The sequence below is a fragment of the Pristiophorus japonicus genome, chromosome 1 (assembly GCF_044704955.1).
Source record: "Pristiophorus japonicus isolate sPriJap1 chromosome 1, sPriJap1.hap1, whole genome shotgun sequence".
In the NCBI taxonomy this organism is placed as follows: Eukaryota; Metazoa; Chordata; class Chondrichthyes; family Pristiophoridae; genus Pristiophorus; species Pristiophorus japonicus.
The window spans coordinates 113,356,954-113,376,590 of record NC_091977.1 but is presented as its reverse complement, the minus strand read 5'-3'; the positions used below and the strand labels follow the sequence as shown (position 1 = coordinate 113,376,590).

The 19,637-nt window shown below is 48.7% G+C and overlaps 1 pseudogene; it reads right to left on the bottom strand.

Annotated features, from left to right (window-relative positions):
• Positions 1-291: 291 nt before the first annotated feature.
• Positions 292-19,637, bottom strand: part of LOC139232478 (uncharacterized) — a 36,469-nt pseudogene continuing 17,123 nt past the window's right edge.

The window sequence follows — 19,637 nt, the reverse complement described above, 5'->3', positions numbered from 1 at the left end:
ACAAGCCCCAGCATGTAGTCGAACCCAAAGAGGGAATTCAACAGAGACAATGGCTAGCTGAACGGCGATTCATGCCATTGCAAGGGACAATGCGGCCAGTAATGGGGCCATCAACACCTGTTAATGGTGCGCTTGAGCACAGTTACAGAGACAGTCAGAGATGATCAACTACTGATGGACCTTTTGTTTCCAACAACGAGGCCTCCAGCTCATGCTGGACGTGTGGAGGCAAAAACCCAGCCAGAGCTTGCAGGTACTGCAAAATACCTGCAGAAACTGCAACGTCAGCGGTCACTTGGCGCGTATGTGCAGGAAGCCTGCAGCCAGGTTGATGTACGAGGAGGACGGGCCTGATGTAAGTTCTACGAGCCTAAAGAATACTGGGGGAAATCGCTGGAAGCTGAAGTTCAGCAAGTTCATGTAGAGCACATATACAGTTCGTATACCAGGACGTCACCGATAATGATGAAAGTGCTCCTCAATGGCATCCCAGTATTAATGGAGCTAGACACGGGGGCCAGCCAGTCCCTGATGAGTATCAAACAGTTCGAAAGGTTGTGGGTGTCCAAGGCCAGGAGGCCAAAATTATTGCCAATTAACGCACAGCTACGGACATATACAAAGGAGATAATTCCGGTGCTAGGCAGCGCCACGGTAGTCGTCACCCACAAAGATTCGGAGAACAGGTTGCCACTCTGGATTGTCCCGGGTGACGGTCCCGCACTACTGGGGAGGAGTTGGCTTGCTGTCATGAACTGGAAATGGGGCGATGTCAATGCAATTTCTTCTGTGGAGCGAGTATCATGCTCACAGGTCTTGGACAAATTTGACTCATTATTTTAACCTGGCATCGGTACTTTCATGGGGGGCAAGGTAGTGATTCACATAAACCCGGACGCCAGGCCACTACACCACAAGGCCAGAGCGGTGCCGTACGTGATGCGGGAAAAGATAGACTGCCAATTGGACCGCCTGCTGAGGGAAGGCATCATCTCGCCATTCGAATTCAGTGACTGGGCGAGCCCGATCGTGCCGGTGCACAAGGCAAATGGGTCAGTCAGGATATGTGGCGATTACAAGGCCACCATCAATCGGGTGTCACTCCAAGACCAGTACCTGCTACCGAGAGCAGAGGACCTCTTTGCGACGCTATCTGCTGGCAAACTTTTTTCAAAATTGGACCTGACCTCAGCTTACATGACCCAGGAGCTGGCGAGTGAGTCGAAGAAGCTGACCACCATCATGACACACAAGGGGTTGTTTGAGTATTACAGATGTCCATTCGGGATTCGTTCGGCCGCTGTGATCTTTCAGCGAAATATGGAAAGCCTCCTCAAGCCGATTCCAAGGACGGTGGTTTTTCAAGACGACATCCTCATCACGGGTCACGATACTGAAGAACACCTCCACAACCTGGAGGAGGTGATACGCAGACTGGACCGGGTAGGTCTGCGACTGAAAAAGGCAAAGTGCGTCTTCTTAGCTCCAGAAATGGAATTCCTGGGGAGGAGGGTAGCAGCAGACAGGATCAGCCCTACTGCGTCCAAAACGGAAGCGATCCAGAGAGCACCCAGACCCCGTAACACGACGGAGCTGCGTTCATTCCTGGGGCTCCTGAACTATTTTGGTAACTTTCTTCCCAAATTGAGCATACTGTTCGAGCCGCTACACGTGCTCCTACGCAAAGGTCATGAATGGGTCTGGAGGCACAACCAGGAAAGGGCTTTTGATAGAGCACGCAACTTGTTCTGCTCCAACAAACTGTTAACGTTATGTGGCCCGTGTAAGAAACTTGTGTTAACGTGCGATGCGTCGTCCTATGGTGTCGGGTGTGTGTTGCAGCATGTTAATGCCAATGGTCAGTTACAGCCGGTAGCTTATGCCTCCAGAAGTCTGTCCCAAGCAGAAAGGGGCTACGGGATGGTAGAAAATGAAGCGCTAGCATGTGTATATGCAGTAAAAAAAATACACCGGTACTTGTTTGGCAGGAAATTTGTGCTGGAGACAGATCACAAACCCCTAACGTCCCTTTTGGCTGACAACAAGGCCATAAATACGAATGCATCGGCCCGCATACAGAGGTGGGTGTTTATATTAGCCGCCTATGACTACACAATTCGGCACAGACCGGGCACTGAAAACTGCACCGATGCACTCAGCAGGCTCCCACTAGCCACCACCGAGCGGGCAACTGAGCATGATGCTGAGATGGTCATGGCTGTTGACACTTTCGAAAGCGAAGGTTCACCTGTGACTGTCCGTCAGAATAAAATCTGGACAAATAAAGACCCGCTACTGTCTTTAGTTAAGATAGTTAAGTGTGCAGAATGGGGACTGGACAGCCACGTACGGGGCATGCTCTGAGGAATTTAAACCGTTTCATAGGTGCAATGATGAACTCTCGATTTAGGCCAATTATCTACTGTGGGGAAACCGAGTAGTCATGCCCCAGAGGGGCAGAGAGGTGTTTATCAGAGAACTTCACAATAAGCACCCGGGCATTGTCATGATGAAGGCAATTGCCAGGTCACACATTTGGTGGCCAAGGATAGATGCAGACCTGGAACTTTGTGTTCGCAGGTGCAACACGTGTGCTCAGCTGGGCAACGCACCCAGGGAAGCCCACCTTACCCCCTGGTCCTGGCCCGCCAAGCCATGGTCACGCAACCATGTGGACTATCCAGGTCCTTTCACGGGAAAAATGTTTTTGGTTATAGTAGACGCCTACTCCAAATGGATTGAGAGTGCCATTTTAAATTCAAGTGCATCCTCTGCCACAGTAGAAAGTCTACGGGCAATGTTCACCGCCCATGGTCTACCAGATGTCTTGGTCAGCGACAATGGCCCTTGCTTCACAAGCACTGAATTCCAGGACTTCATGGCAGGCAATGGAATCAACCATGTCAGAACGGCACCATTCAAGCCGGCCTCAAATGGAACAAGCAGTGCAGATAATCAAACAGGGGATGCTCAGAATCCAAGAGGGTTTCCTACAAAGCCGCTTATCACGCCTCCTGTTGGTCAATAGATCCAGACCACACTCGCTCACAGGGGTTCCACCCGCAGAGCTGCTAATGAAAAGGATGCTCAAAACCAGGTTATCCCTTATACACCCTACTATGAAAGAAATTGTCGAGAGCAGGCGTCAGTCACAATGTGACTACCATGACAGGAATGCGAGGGCGCGATGTATTGATGTCAATGACCCTGCTTTTGTGCTTAATTACGCTGCAGGGCCCAAATGGCTTGTAGGCACTGTGATTGCCAAAGAGGGGAATAGGGTTTTGATAGTTAAACTTACCAGTGGGCAAATCTGCCGCAAACACGTGGATCAAACTAAAAGGAGGTTCAGCAACTCCATAGAAGAAGCAGAGGAAGAACACGACGTAGCGTTTACTCCAGCACAGGTGACCGAACACCAGAACCAAGTGGAGGTGAGCCCAGTCACTGTGGGCAGTCCGGACAGGCCTGAGGCACCGCAAACAGCAGACACTCAGGCCAGCGCCCAACAACCGGAGCCCAACTCAGGCGCTCTACAAGGGAGCATAAACCACCAGAGAGACTTAACCTGTGATCCCAATAAGACTTTGGGGGGAGGTATTCAACTACTCATTGTAACCCATGTATGAGCTGACCTAAGTTGTACACCTTGAGAACATTGACCACAAGGGGGTGAACTTGTGGGATACACTCCTAACCTGGACTTTCAGGTATAAAAGGGGAAGCTCCACCCACCTTCATCACTTGAGGTCTTGGGAATAAAGCTAACTGGTCACAGAGTAACCTCTCAATTATGGGCCTCGTGTGCATTTATACTGTATAGTAAGGACATATCACCCTCGATCCCCTCTCATCTTCGCCCCCCACGATCCCCTCTGTTCTTCGCCCCCCACGATCCCCTCTGTTCTTCGCCCCCCTCGATCCCCTCTGTTCTTCGCCCCCCACGATCCCCTCTGTTCTTCGCCCCCCTCGATCCCCTCTCTTCTTCTCCCCATCTCGATCCTCTCTCTTCTTTGCCTCCCTCGATCCTCTCTCTTCTTCGCCCCCCTCGATCCCCTCTGTTCTTCGCTCCCCCTCGATCCCCTCTGTTCTTCGCTCCCCCTCGATTCCCTCTTCTTTGCTCCCCCTTGATCCCCTCACTTCTTCTCCCCCTCTCGATCCCCTCTCTTCTTTGCCCCCCTCAATCCCCTCTCTTCTTTGCCCCCCTCTCTTCTTTGCCCCCTCTCGATCCCCTCTCTTCTTTGCCCCCCTCGATCCCCTCTCTTCTTTGCCCCCCTCTCTTCTTTGCCCCCTCGCGACCCCCTCTCTTCTTTGCCCCCCTCGATCCTCTCTCTTCTTTGCCCCCCTCTCTTCTTTGCCCCCTCGCGACCCCCTCTCTTCTTTGCCCCCCTCGATCCTCTCTCTTCTTCGCCCCCCTCAATCCCCTCTGTTCTTCCCTCCCGATCTCCTCTTTTCTTCGCCCGCCCTCGATCCCCTCTCATCTTCGCTCCCCCTCAATCCCCTCTCTTCTTTGCCCCCCTCGATCCTCTCTCTTCTTTGCCCCCTCTCTTCTTTGCCCCCTCGCGATCCCCTCTCTTCTTTGCCCCCCTCGATCCTCTCTCTTCTTTGCCCCCTCGCGATCCCCTCTCTTCTTTGCCCCCCTCGATCCCCTCTCATCTTCGCTCCCCCTCGATCCCCTCACTTCTTTGCTCCCCCTCGATCCCCTTTCTTCTTCCCCCCCCTTGATCGCCTCTCCCCTCCCCCTGAATCCCCTCTCCCTCTATCCCATCTCCCTCCCCGCCCCCCTCGCCCCGGTGATCCCCTCCCCTGATGCCCTGCTCCAGAAAATTCTGGGCCATACATAATGCCATGTTTAATTGCAGCCCACAGTCAGAGTGAAAGACAGTTGTTACAGTGAAATTATACTTGGGCTTAGCAAATGATGAATTTATCTTAAGCCTCATATAACAATCAAATTCATTCATTAAAATTCATGTTGCAGCATTAAACCTGTCGGAAGTGTACCAGTGCTAAAAACGTCTCATCTGATGCTCAGATAGCCACCCCATTTGAAGGTGGAAATTAGTTTCTTGAGGTTATACTGTACGCTTGATTTATTCCATCTTGAAAAATCATGTGACTTAATGTTTCCTGCTTGGGCTGCTACTGTCAGCGCAAACATGACCTGATAACACATTGTCAGAAAAACTCCAGCGAGCAAGCAGCAATCTAACATCTCACTGCAGAGTGCAAAGCTTCATCAAAAATGTGCATATTGATTAACAGGTTCTCCTCTGGTCCTTTTCAACAATGAGAAAAAAGTTTAAATGAGTTAGCAAAGCTGTGGCCACGCTCGTTTATCTGATACTCTAGCCGACAACTTTGAGAAGGCAAGGTAAGTCTTGGGCTGAAATGTACAAAGCAAACAGCAAGTGGCTGAATGATTGACACCAGCTGATTTCCACAATGAATGGTGTGTTGATTCCCAGTGCTAGCATTAGGCCAGCACTGCATTTGTATTCCTATGGTTACTGAACAGTTTAGTTAAAAGAAATGCATGGGATAAAAGTAAGGGAATAGGTCAGATTTAAGTTATCTCTTTACGTCACATGAAATTTACTAGAATCACAGGTAATTCATTATTTAGCTGCAGCTCCACAGAGCCAGACAGAGATTGACAGTAGAGGCCATGACTGACTGTGGGATCATGTGTGAGTCAGTTGCTAATGACAGCAGAATGATTGCCCGCATCTCTCAGAAAGCAGCCACCATGGCCCAGAAAACTCAGGAGTATGTTTTCCTGTGAAAGTACAGTTAACAAAAAGGTCCCGAAAATCTGGGTGCACATCCTGGTGTAAGTGCGGAGTTGGGCCACCATGAGACTTCCACCATTCACCTCACTAAAATTCACAGGGTCAGTGGGAGGCCTCAACTTTGCATGAGAATGGTGAGCACCTATGCCACTCGGGCACTAGGGGTGCCTCTGGGACATGCACCATGATAGACAGGGCAGAAAGTCTGGCCAAAGAACAACCTTGTTAGGGGAAGGATGGCTGTTGCTCCCCACCGTGCCCCCGCCCCCCACCAGTCCCCCAAAACATCAGTCAGTTGCCCAAAGGTGGATCCCAATTCTGCCTTCCAACAGCCATGTACACCTGGCCGATTCTCCCCCTGCTAACTGAGATGTCGGGGTAATTCAGTTTCCCCACTGCTAGACCGACATATCATGGTGGATGTCCCAGAAGCACCCCTAATAGCATAGGTGCTCACCATTCTCATGCAAAGTTGAGGCCTCCCACTGATGCTATGAATTTTGGTGGGGTGTGTTATGTATTGATGATTGGGGTCACTAGATGCCAGGGGGTGCCACTTTTGGAGGTCCTCGGGCTGTACACGCGTGTGCGTGGGCCCTGGTCCATAAGAGTGAGTACCATGTCATGTGCATACTTTGGCGCAAATAAAGTTGAACCAGGTTTGCACCTGAGTGAGTTTACAGTAACAAGTCTTTCGAGTCATTATATACATTACATTTGATGACAAGGTAACTTAAGAGCCTTCGCATGCAGAATTTGCACCACTGGAATTCTGGAAAGATTCGAGGATTGGGTGGATTTTATCAACCGCCTGGATCAGTATTTCGTGACCAACAAAATGGAGGAAACTGGTGACGCAGTTAGACGCCGGGCTAAGGTGTGGTTCAAAAATTTATGGCCTCATAAAGAATCTTCTCTCGCCTGCACATCCAACAGACAAAGAGTATGGGGATTTATGCGCTCTGGTGCACGAACATCTCAAGCCAAAAAAGGGGATCATCATCTCACGCTATCGCTTCTACACACATGGTCTTGCTGAGGGCCAGGATGTGTTGGGATTCGTCACCGACCTGCGATGTCTTGCTGAGCCGTGTAAGTTCGGAAACGCGTTGGAAGACATGCTACAAGATTTCTTCGTGATAGGCATCAACCATGATTTGATCCTTCGAAAATTATTGGTTGCAAAAACACTGGATTTGAGCAAGGCCATCGCAACTGCCCAGGCATGCATGGCGACTGATAATTTAAAGCAGATATCATCGAAGAGTCGGAGCTCCATGGAAAGTAATGTAAACAAGATTGTGTCGTCATCTGGCAGAGTTGCTTATAGCAGGGCCTACTCGACTGCTTACGTGAAACCTGTAGCTGCTCAAAGTCCGCCAACTGATACGAATCCGATTTTACCCTGTTGGCATTGTGGGGGCGATCATCGGCCTCATCATTGTCGGTTTAAACAATAAATCTATAAAGTCTGTTCGAAAGTGGAGCATCTTCAAAGAATGTGCCCACAACTGAGTAGGCGTACTGCCGCTCATCAGATTGATGATGACCAGTCCAGTGCTGGCCCGGATATACAACCCGAGGAGGAAGTGTATGGTCTGTGTTCATTCTTGGGAAAGAGCCAGCCAATAATCGTTAATGTTAAGCTAAATGGCGTGCCTGTAGCAATGGAGCTGGACACGGGTGTGAGTCAGTCTATTAATGAGCCAAAGGACATTCGACAAACTGTGGGACAATGAGGCTGTGATGCCTAAGCTGAGTCCTGTCATGTATGTAACCTTCATGTAATTGTAACCTTCATAACAACACTGCATACGGTATACACCTAAGAAATGCACACCTTGACCACAGGGGGTGGGTGAACTTGTGGGAGACACTCCTCACCTGGTCATCCAGGTATATAAAGGGAGGTCCCACGCAGGGTCATCACTTCTTGGTCCTGTGAATAAAGGTTCAGGTCACAGAGTGACCTTGTCTGCAGAATGTGCCTCGTGTGAATTTATAGTAGTGTGTAAGGACATTACAAGTCCAGTCAATGCCAAGTTGCCTACTTACACTAAGGAACTCATACCGGTGATTGGCAGTACAGTAGTCAAGATGTCATATGATGGTGTGATTCACGACTTACCATTATGGATTGTCCCAGGCAATGGTCCAACGCTGTTTGGCAGGAATTGGCTCGAGGAAATCAAGTCGAACTGGAATGATATCAAAGCGTTGTCCTCGGTGGATGACACTTTGTGTGCCCAAGTGCTGAAGAAGTTTCCTTCTTTGTTTGAACTGGGCATTGGCAATTTTACTGGAGCCAAGCTGCAGATTCACCTGGATTCTGATGCAAGACCTGTCTATCATAAAGCTCGCTCTGTTCCGTACATGATGAGGGAGAAGGTTGAAATTGGGCTTGACAGACTCCAACGTGAAGGGGTCATATCACCGGTCGAATTTAACGAATGGGCCAGTCCTATCATTCCTGTGTTAAAGAGTGATGGCACTGTCAGGATCTGTGGAGACTACAAGATTACGATTAACCGATTTTCAAAACAGGATCAGTATCCGCTATCGAAGGCTGATGACCTGTTCGCCATGCTAGCTAGTGGAAAGCCATTCACTAAACTGGATCTGACGTTGGCCTATATGGCACAGGAGCTTGTCGACATTTTGAAGAAACTCACCTGCATCAATACCCATAAAAGACTCTCTACAACAGGTGTCCTTTCTGTTGCGTTCAGAATAAATCCACAAGACTGTATTGTAAGCTCAAACTGTTGTGACCTTGGTCTCTTTATTCAGATTCCAGAGTGGAGAAGCAGCATGGTGTATGACCTTTTATACCTGCTTGCCCCAGGGTGCAGAGGTGACCCTTAGGTCTCCCACAGGTGTGACCCCTAGTGGCAAGTCTTATATATTGGTGAGGTTTACATGCATACATAATATCACTCCCCCTCCACGCCCACCAAAGTCTTATATATAAGTTACTTGCAAGTCGAGGCGATCTGGCGCCCTGCGTCCCCGGGTCTATTGCCTGAGTTGAAGTCCTGGCATGCTCGGTTCATCCTCATGGTTGAAAGTGAGGTCAATTGTGTTAGTGGGTCGCTGAGGGACCAGGTCCTTTCACAGTCATTCCTGGTTATCTGTCGTTCGCAGTTTAGTCTGATCCAAATGATTTCTGCATTTGCCCAGTACATGGTTTCACAACAAACACTCCATTTTCATCACAAGCATTCCATTCCCCTCTTTGGCTAGCGGCCCATCTGGGGCCATGAACATGGTCTACATCATTTATTTTGATGTCACATGGAGGAGCTGTGCGATTATGGTACATTCTCTGCCCATTCATAGCATATGGAAGGCTCGGTTCTGAGTGATTCTGTCTGGTGACTACTTAGCACCCGGGACAGCCGGGTGTGTAGAGAGTCTACTGTGACACGTGTATGCTTGGCTTTGTGATTTGGACTGCCCGCTCCGGACTATTGTCGCTGACCCTAAGGTCTGGCAAGCCCAGGATGGCCGATTTGGCCTTGAGACTTTCAGTGATAGCGGGAGGCCGTGTGGTGCCCGTGGATCCTGGGCCATAGTATGGAGGCCCCGGACCACCAACTGTGTGTAGCCTCCCTGCCTTTCTTTGCAACGTTGCAGGGTTGCCCCATAGAGGGCAATCTGATGGGATGAGCCTTTCGTCTTTGCGACGGATAAGCTGCAACATCCCGTCGCGGTTCACTGTTGGCAAACGATAACGTGGGATACTGGCTGGTCCAGGTCCTAAACTGGGGGGCCGTTATGGTTGACCCCTCGCTTTCTATCACTTCCACGACAAAGAGTAGGTCTGCAGGCTGTGCCGTTTCCACACCGGTGGTGGGCAACAGTAGCCAACTGAGGGCATGAGCGCCGTTCTCCGTGCCTGTGGGATGGGCAGCTTGTCTGACTTGAGCAAATATTGGGACGCTCTTTGGTACATCTCGTTTGTCCCGTGAACCCGAGCTACTGCCTTGGTTAACTTATTGGATACATGTACAACCGGGTGGGGCTCGCCCGCTACTTTGGCTTGCTGCACAACACGCCCAACCCCGTGTGATAACACATCACTTACTACGAATACTTTGTCAGATACATATACGACCGGTTGGTGTTCGCCCGCTATTTTGGCTTGTCGTAAGGTACCCCCATATGATAGTACATCATTGGCCATGAAAGAACGCTCACATGGGTTACACAGTGCAAACAACTTATTGGAATCTAGTGGGTTCCTGGCCTTTACCTGGCTGCCCCTTTACCTTTGCCCAAAGCCCAGTCGTCTTCCTTGCTGGGCAACACATGCCTCTGTTTCGTTGCGGCGACATCCTGTGGTCTGGATGCACTCTCATCCTGTGGTCTGGATGCTCTTTCGTTCCGTGGTCGTGATGCTGACTGCCGCGATCTTCCTCCCCAGGGATTGTGCCTCTGGCGTCGGGAAGATGCATTCGAATCATTTTGGCTGGAGTCCCACTCTGCTTGGTCGACCTTGAGCCTCTTCCATTGTCACGAAGAGGTCATTGGCTTTGGGTGGTGCGTACCGCGCCTGTACTGCTGCTCGGTTAATCGTCACCTCCTCGTGGTCATGATGATTGACCTGTGCCTTGGGGATCTGCACTTCAATGCCTGGTTCAGGTGGAGGTGGGGCTTTGCTCAGCCTTTGAGCAAGGGAGACATCGTTCGCCGGAGAAGGTACGCAGAGGTCTTCCCTGTTCCATTGAATCTTCCCCATCCACCTGCTACCAAGCAGCATTGACCCATCACCTGAAACAATCCACAGTGGTAAATCGTGCACTGCTCCTTCATGGAATACTCTTATGTCTGCACTACCAATAACTGGTATCAGTTCTTTGATGTAGGTGCGCAGCTTTGCCTGAATCGGGATCAGCTTGGTCGTTGTGCTTTGTCGCCCCACAGCCTCTCGAATGCCTTCTGGCTCATAACTGATAGACATGGAGGCGAGTCAAATTCCATGGAGACTGGAGTGCTGTTGAGTTCATCTTTTAACATTATTGGAGGGCTTTTGGTGGTGAAGGTGTTTATCCCATATACTTCCTCTTTGTCCTCAGGTTGAGTTGCCTCTCCTGCTCGTTCAGCATGATCCTCGCTGGATCGGTCGTCCTCTCCCGACTCTGCCACATGGTGAGTCACAGGTCGTTTTCACATTCGTTGGAGGTGCCCCATTATTCCACAGCCCTTGAACACATAGCGCTTGAATCGACATTGATGAGTTCTATGTCTGCCCTCGCAGCGCCAACATGGTGCTAATGGATACGCATTCACGCCCCACGGCGGACTCTGAGTCACTCTAGGCCTAGGTCTGGCCTCTGCGGTCGTGTGGGCCCTGTCCTGTACAGTTCTGCCTGCTGAAAACATTATTTTATGGACAGTACTTGCCAGTGAGCTCTGATTCTGTGAAGATGTCTGTCTCGTGTTATTGCTTGTGGTTATGAAGGCTTGGTCTATCGTGATGGCCTTGCTCAGATCTAGGAATTCGGCAGACAGCAGTTTGCGAAGAATGATCTCGTGGCCGATTCCAAGCACGAAAAAGCCCCGCAACATTTCCCCCAAAGATCCTGCAAATTCGCACTGTCCCGCAAGGCGTCTTAGGTCGGCGACAAAACTCGCCACGTTCTGGCCCTCGGAGCGATGGTGAGTGTAAAAGCGATACCTGGCCTTTGAGATGCTCTCCTTTGGCTTGAGGTGTTCTCGCACCAGCATACACAGCTTTGTGTAAGTCTTGTCCATTGGTATGGTCGGTGTCAGCAGATTTTTGAGGAGGCCATATAACGAAGACCCACATACGGTGAGGAGAATCGCCCTGCGCTTGATCACCATCTCAGCTTTGTCCAGTTTGTTGGCCACGAAGCCCTCAATGAATGCTTCCCAATCATCACCCTCAACAAATCTCTCAAGAATACCAATGGCAGCAATTACCGCGTGAAAGTTCGTGATCCGTTACTCGTCGCCAATTTGTTACGTTCAGAATAAATCCACAAGACTGTATTGTAAGCTCAAACTGTTGTCACCTTGGTCTCTTTATTCAGACTCCAGAGTGGAGAAGCAGCATGATGTATCACCTTTTATACCTGCTTGCCCCAGGGTGCACAGGTGACCCTTAGGTCTCCCACAGGTGTGCCCCTAGTGGCAAGTCCTACATATTGGTGTGGTTTACATACATACATAACACTTTTGGAATCCATTCGGCTGCAGCCATATTTCAGAGGAACATGGAGAGTCTACTGAATTCCGTTCCTAGAACCGTCGTGTTTCAAGATGACATTCTGGTCACAGGTCGCGACATTGCTGAATATCTGAACAATCTTGAAGTAGTCCTACATCGTCTGGATAAAGTGAGATTCAAGCTGAAACATTCGAAGTTTGTCTTCATGGTACCTGAAGTTGAATTCCTGTGGAGGAAGATTGCTGCTGATGGCATCAGGCCTACTGATTCGAAAACCAAGGCCATCAACAATGCACCCATACCTCAGAATGTGACGGAGCTGCATTCATTCCTTGGACTACTCAACTATTTCAGTAATCTCTTACCCAGATTGAGCACTTTATTAGAGCCACTGCACATGCTGCTCAGAAAAGGCGACAACTGGGTCTGGGGTGTATCTCAAGATAGAGCTTTTGAGAAAGCCAAGAATTTTCTCTGTTCGAACAAGCTGTTTGTTCACTATGATCCATGTAAGCATCTTGTATTGGCCTGTGATGCTTAATTATGTGGGGTTGGCTGTGTACTCCAACAAGCAAATGAGTCGGGTAAGCTACAACCTGTTGCGTATGCTTCGAAAAGTGTGTCAAAGGTGGAAAGAGCTTACAGTATGGTAGAAAAAAAAGCTTTGGCCTGTGTGTATGGGGTCAAAAAGATGCATTAGTACCTATTTGGTTTTCATTTTGAACTCGAAACGGATCACAAGCCACTCATTTCATTGTTTTCAGAAAACAAAGATACTAATACCAATGCATCGTCGCATATCCAGAGGTGGCGTTAACATTGTCTGCCTATGATTATGTCATTTGTCATAGACCTGGCACTAAGAAATGTGCCAATGCACTGAGTCATCTGCCGTCACCCACACCTGAGGTGGAGATGTCTCAACCTGCATATCTACTGTTAGTAATGGATGCTTTTGAGAGTGAAAGAACTGTCACTGCTCAACAAGTGAGGATCTGAACCAGCCATGATCCTATTTTATCGGTTGTGAAACGTTGTGTCCTCAGTAGTTATTGGTCTGCGATACCTATGGAAATGTGTGATGAGACCAAAACTTACAATCATCGCAAAGATGAACTATCCATTCAGTCAGATTGTCTACTGTGGGGCAATCATGTTGTTATGCCTAAGAAAGAGAGAGAAAAATTTGTACGTGAACTACATAGCACTCATCCTGGTATTGTCATGATGAAAGCCATTGCCAGGGCTCATGTTTGGCGGCCTGGAATTGACTCGGATCTGGAATCATGTGTGCATCAGTGCAATACGTGCATGCAGCTAAGTAAAATACCAGCGGAATCTCCGCTGAGTCTTTGGTCATGGCCAACTAAACCATGGTCGAGGATACACATCGATTTTGCGGGCCCTTTCCTGAGAAAGATGTTTTTTGTTGTGGTGGATGCATATTCAAAGTGGATAGAGTGTGTTATTATGTCATCCAGTACGTCCACAGCTACTATTGAGAGCCTTTGTGTCATATTTGTTACTCATGATTTGTCTGACATTGTTGTGGGCGATGATGGATCTTGCTTCACAAGCCTTGAGTTACAGGAGTTCATGAAACTTAATGGTATCAGACATGTAAGGTCTGCTCCATTCAAACCTGCGTCTAATGGTCAAGCAGAGCGTGCAGTTCAAACGATCAAGCAAAGCGTGAAACGGGTTCACTGCAGACTCATTTGTCACGTATATTGCTTAGTTACAGGACAAGACCTCACAAGCTTACCGGGGTCTCCCCTGCTGAACTACTGATGAAGAGAAGTCTCAAGACCAAGCTCTCTCTTGTCCATCCTGATTTGAATGATCATGTTGAAAACAGATGTCAAAATCATCAATGGTATCATGACCGTGCTGCTGTGTCACGTGACATATCTGTCAACGATCCAGTTTATGTGCTGAATTATGGTCAAGATCCAAAGTGAATCGCCGGTACTGTTACAGTCAAGGACGGTAATAGAGTGTTTATTGTCATGCTCAAGAATGGGCAAACATGCAGGAAACATGTTGATCAGATAAAACATTGACACACTGATGATCTGGAACCTATTGAGGAAGATACAGTCAGTGACCAACCAACCAATGTTCATTCATCAGAAGACTTTGCTGTCATTACTGAATCTGGATTTTCAGAGTCTGATAGGGTCATTACCACTCCCATCAGATCGGTTACTCAGCCTCCAGTCATAACTGACTCAGAACGCTCATCCAGAACTGGAGTTGAACTGAGACGATCAACTCGTGAGCAAAAAGCCCCAGACCATCTTAATTTGTAAAGAGACTGATACTAAGATCTTGAAGGGGGATGTTGTTATGTATTGATGCTTGGGGTCACTAGACACCAGGGGGCGCCACTGTCGGAGGTCATCGGGCGCGGGCCCTGGTATGTAAGAGCGAGTACCATGTCATGTGCGCACTTTGGGCATGAATAAAGTTGAACCAGGTTTGCACCTGGATAAGTTTACAGTAACAAGTCTTTCGCATTTCTGCACTTGCTCTCGGATGGGCACCCAGATTATCGGGACCTGTTTGTTTAAATGTACACTCACAGGGAAACATACCCCTGAATGTTAATGGCCTATGCTTTCTGGGGGTGATCACTCTGCTGTCATTTCCACCATATCCAAGTCCTAGCCTATATTGCAGCATTTCCAGTGAACACTTGTCGAAGGGAATGGCTGGAGTACACCGGAAGGGCCAGATATTTAACTAACTAAATTGCCAATTGGTTTATAATGACAGTTTAGTAAAAGGGGTTTTCTTGAGGTTTACACACACAATAACAATAACTTGTATCTATATAGCGCCTTTAACATAGTGAAATGTTCCAAGGCGCTTCACAGGAGTATTATGCGCTAAAAATTTGACACCGAGCCGCATAAGTAGAAATTAGCGCAGGTGACCAGAAGCTTGGTCAAAGAGATATGTTTTAAGGAGCATCTTGAAGGAGGAAAGAAAGACAGAGAGGTTTTTAGGCAGGGAGTTCCAGAGCTTGGGGCCTGGGCAACAGTAGGCATGGTCACCAATAGTTGAGCGATTACAATCAGGACTGCTCACGAGGGCAGAATTAGAGGAGCACAGACATCTTGGGGCGGGGGGCACTGTGGGGCTGGAGGAGATGACAGAGATAAGTGGGGGTGAGGCCATAGAGCGATTTGAAAGTAAGGATGAGAATTTGGAAATCGAGGCGTTGCTTAATCGGAAGCCAAAGTAGGTCAGCGAGCATGAGGGCGAGCACAAGAAAATATATCCTTTCCACTCATATTTGTTAATTAACCCCTAGTCTTTCTCAATGAGAATATTACTCTCTTTGAATTGCTTGTGAGTTGAAGAAAACTCCAAATGTTTCTATCGAAAAAAGTTGCAATAAATATATTCCCAACATTAGCAATTAGTTCATAAGCCTTTAACAGGGTTTTCTTTAGCAGGAGGCCTTAGTAACCTAGGGTCTTTAGCGAGCACTTCTCTTATATCCACTTAAGCCAGGAGCAATGTATTAGGAGGCTCCGCTTCACCAAAGAGATGGTCACAGAACTCTCCCACCTCATGCAATCAGAGCTGCAGCCTTCGAGCAGGGACACCATGGCTCTCCCAGTGGCTCTCAAATTTACCGTGGCCCTCAATTTCTTCACCAGTGGATACTTCCCATCTGCAGCAGGAGACATAGCTAACATCTCCCAGCTTACCATTCATCACTGCATCTGGGAGGTCACAGAGGCGTTCTACACAAGGAGAACAGATTGCGTTCCCTTCACTTGAACAGAGAGAAGCAGGAAGAGCACGCATGTTGTTTTGCCAGGTTAGCAGGCTTCCCCATCGACTGCAATCACATGACTTTGCGGGCGACGCATATCAATTCAGAGATGTTCTGTAACCACAAATGCGACGTTGCTGTGTGACCACCCCCAACGCATCCTGATGGTCAAAGAACGCTATCCTAGCAGTAGTCATCCCCATCAACCACTTCCCCATCAATCACTTCCCCACCATACCATCCCTCTGACACAGAACATCATAGCGCCTCCTGGGCACAAACTGAGAAATGAGAGCCACCACAAAACAAACATTTCAAACAAAATTAATACATTTATCACTATTTAATTTAAATTATAATATCAACTAATCTCCCTTGTGCAATCCCTTAGTGTCTGTTTTCATGTGCCCTTTTCTAATCTGGTGCTCCTACGCAGTGCTACCCTAGTGGCTGCAGCATGGCTGGAGGAATTAATTTCTGTGGGGAAGACTTTACATGGCCTTGCAGGACGACCTCAACCAACTGAACTAGAGAGCCCTGCTGTGGAGTGCACCACCTGAGCATGGGCAGCAGCAGTCTGGCCTGGCTGGCTGATGGGCAGTGGCAAGGACAATAGTGGAGTGACAGTGGTGAGAGCAGAAACGCTGTCATTCTGAGAGAGGAGAGCAGGTTCCTGCTCCACAGACCCATGCCTCTCACCCGGGGCGATGCCTCAGCATTCCTATCCATCTGTTGGAGGACAGAGTGCCTGGCCTGGTGCAATACACTGCAAGGCACTTTCAACACTTCTAAAACAAGCCATGATGGCAACAGTCCGAGCTTAGGTGACAGCAAGCTGAGACAACAAGAGAATAGTCTGTGCTTCCACTGTGACATTGGGTCATTTCCGCCTGTGCTGCAATGGAAGCCAAGACATTGACCACCACACGCAGCATCATGGCTAGGTCCACAAGGTCTCCACTCGAGTTGTTCATCATTTCCATCCTGGAAATCATGGGCTCGAAGCTCTGCGCAAAGCCCCTTGACATTGCCAACAGGCTCTCTGGCAGGCTTGCCATTGCACCTCACATTTCTGTCTGCATGCCCATCACCCTTCTTCTGAAGACCGCCCCATCGAGGTCATCATCCGAGTTGTGTGCAGCAAAACTCCCGTGTGAACTCACCCTCTGGGGAGCTAGTCTCCAAACTACTCTTTTCCCCCTGGCCTTGCTGCAGCCTACTTGTGCCCAGTGCTTCACCATGTGCAAATCCGCCTCGATACTACCCTCCTGAACTCCACATGTTTCCAGTTTCTGAGCTGGTGTCTTGAGTGTCAGATCTAGTGATGGCGTGCCACCACCTTCTCCTTCACTTTCCTCCATTACTTCGAGGACAGGCTGTGCAGGCGGCAGAGCTCGGTCATCTGAAAGCAGCAAGGCACATGATCCGAGTTATGTGAGGGGAGGTGGGGAAAGCAAGGTATCCATGCATACAGCATCAGCAGCTTGTAAGTGGGAAGAGATTGTGGGATGAGAGGGACGTGGATGTGGGAAGAAGAATTAGGAATGAGCATACTGTAATTGTCCCCAAGGGCTTCAATTTTGCCCATTGCTACAGCTTGGTGACTTCCCCTCCAATGATGTTGAGGAAGAGCACGCTCTCCTCCACTTGGCTCAAGGCAAGTATTGCAGCTCGGCTGCCTCCCATCAGCCTCTGCTCATGGCGAATGTGAGTCACCTTGGCCTGCAGGAGAAAGGGAAGTGTGTCAGTGAGTGTAGTGCAATGTGTTTGGGTAATATTCCTGCCATAGTTGAATAGCTGTCAGTGTGTGCAAGGTGTGAAATATGGGTGTGAGCATTGCAGCAGTGATAAGGTTGTGAGGGGAACGTGAAGTTATGATTGTGAAGTCTGAGAGGTGAAAGGTCGAGTTTATTGGTAGGTGAGTGATGGGGGTGTAGTGCATTGAGCAGTGTGTGAGGCTTGTGGTGCAGATGGTGAGCTATGGCATTTGCTGAAGCCTTCACTCACCTTGGTCTGTGTGTGAGGTCATTAAACTTCTTGCGGCACTGGATCCATGTTCTCAGTATGACACAGTTGACCATGACATACCCAGCTACCTCTTGCTAAAGCCTTCTCAATATATATATATTTCTGCCACCCTCCTCTCCACAGCCAGTACCAATGTCTCCAGAGCCACATTGGAGAACCTTCTGGCTCGTCCTCTTTGCTGCAACTGCAACTGCATTAAAGCACCTCCCCTTTAAATAGTGGTAAAGACTAGGTCAAACATTACTGGCCATTAGACTGCACCTGATATTGGCCCACCTATTGAGCGGTTAGCCAATCAGCAGTGCATTTAGCGCTGAGATCAGCACTACAATTATGTAAATGAGCAGTCAGCACAAATTTTTCGTGCTGCCGGGACCACTTTCAACAGGCACAGGCAAATAACGCTAACCTTGACACCGCCTGTTTTTTTTGTTTAATCCAATTTCTCAGTCAGAGCTCATGTACAGCTGGTAGAGTCAGTTTCCCTGCATATGGTTGAGATAACGGAGATGTGGAAGGAATTTACTCATCATCATCAACATAGGCAGTCCCTCGAAATCAAGGAAGACTTGCTGTCACTCTAAAAATGAGTTCTCAGGTGGCTGAACAGTCCAATAAGGGAATTACAGTCTCTGTCACAGGTGGGACAGACAGTGGTTGAAGGAAGGGGTGGGTGGGGAGTCTGGATTGCAGCACGCTGCTTCTGCTGTCTGCGCTTGTTTTCTGCATGTTCTCGGCTACGAGACTCGAGGTGCTCAACACCCTCTCGGATGCTCATACTCCACCCAGGGCGGTCTTGGGCCAGGGATTCCCACACATCTGAAATACCTATCAATCTCTCATTGTTCAGGGAGCAGCTCAGAGATGTATTAGATTAGGAGTTAGAACAAATAAAGTAGCTGACATGAACGCTGACATGGTGTAGGGGGTGGTGGATCTGCCAGCTTCTGACCTTGAGCGGTTCGAATTGCTCCCACTCCCTCCTCTAGACCTTGGACTTATTAGTCAGGATGTAATAAAGAGCAGCAGACAATTGTTTTGGTGGAAAAAAAATCCTTATGTTTATTTCAGGATGACAACACAGCACTTTAAGATTATGTAGAAACTTCAATACTTAGAATAGAAGGGAGAACATTAAGTTACAGGTGGAAAAACACACTCCTAGTCTGGCCTCCCACCTCCCACTTCTAACTATCTAAGCCGGAACTCTAGGGTTACAGGGATTATGCTCATCAAATGATTCCTTGACAGTTTTGAGCTGGTTTGCGGTTTCGGGGTTCGCGGGATGTGGTGGTTGGTGCCTGCCGTACCCTGGACACGGTAGAGGACTTCCAACTGCGCACCTGGTCAGTCTTCGCGAGTCCACTGATGCGGTTGGGCACGTTTTGGAAATGTACTTGGTGAGTACCCAATTTCCTTCCTCTAGCTGTAGTTTCGGGCTCTTTTAGGTAAATTTTACCCCGTTGGTCATTAGGAATCATTTGTGATGGTTGGGTTTTGGTCGGACCCCGGTTTTTCCTTCGATCTTTTCCCTCTGGCGTCAATTTGTTGGTCGTGGTGTCCCTGTTGCTGGGATGGAAGGTGGTGGCTTCTTCTCAAGTTTCTTAGCTTCCTAGCTTCTCAGCTTCTGTTCCTTTTCTTCCTTTTTCCCTTTCACTTTGTGAGGTCTCTAGTTATACTCCTGAGGGGCCTGCTAATCTTGGTGCCAAATCTCAAGACTCCTTTGTTCTGTCTTGGCTGGCCCATTGATTCTGATGTGTGTCCTTTGTTAAGTTTGGTGTGCTCATTACCTTTTGATTAGAGTTAAATGGTTGGACTAGGTGTCGATGGGACC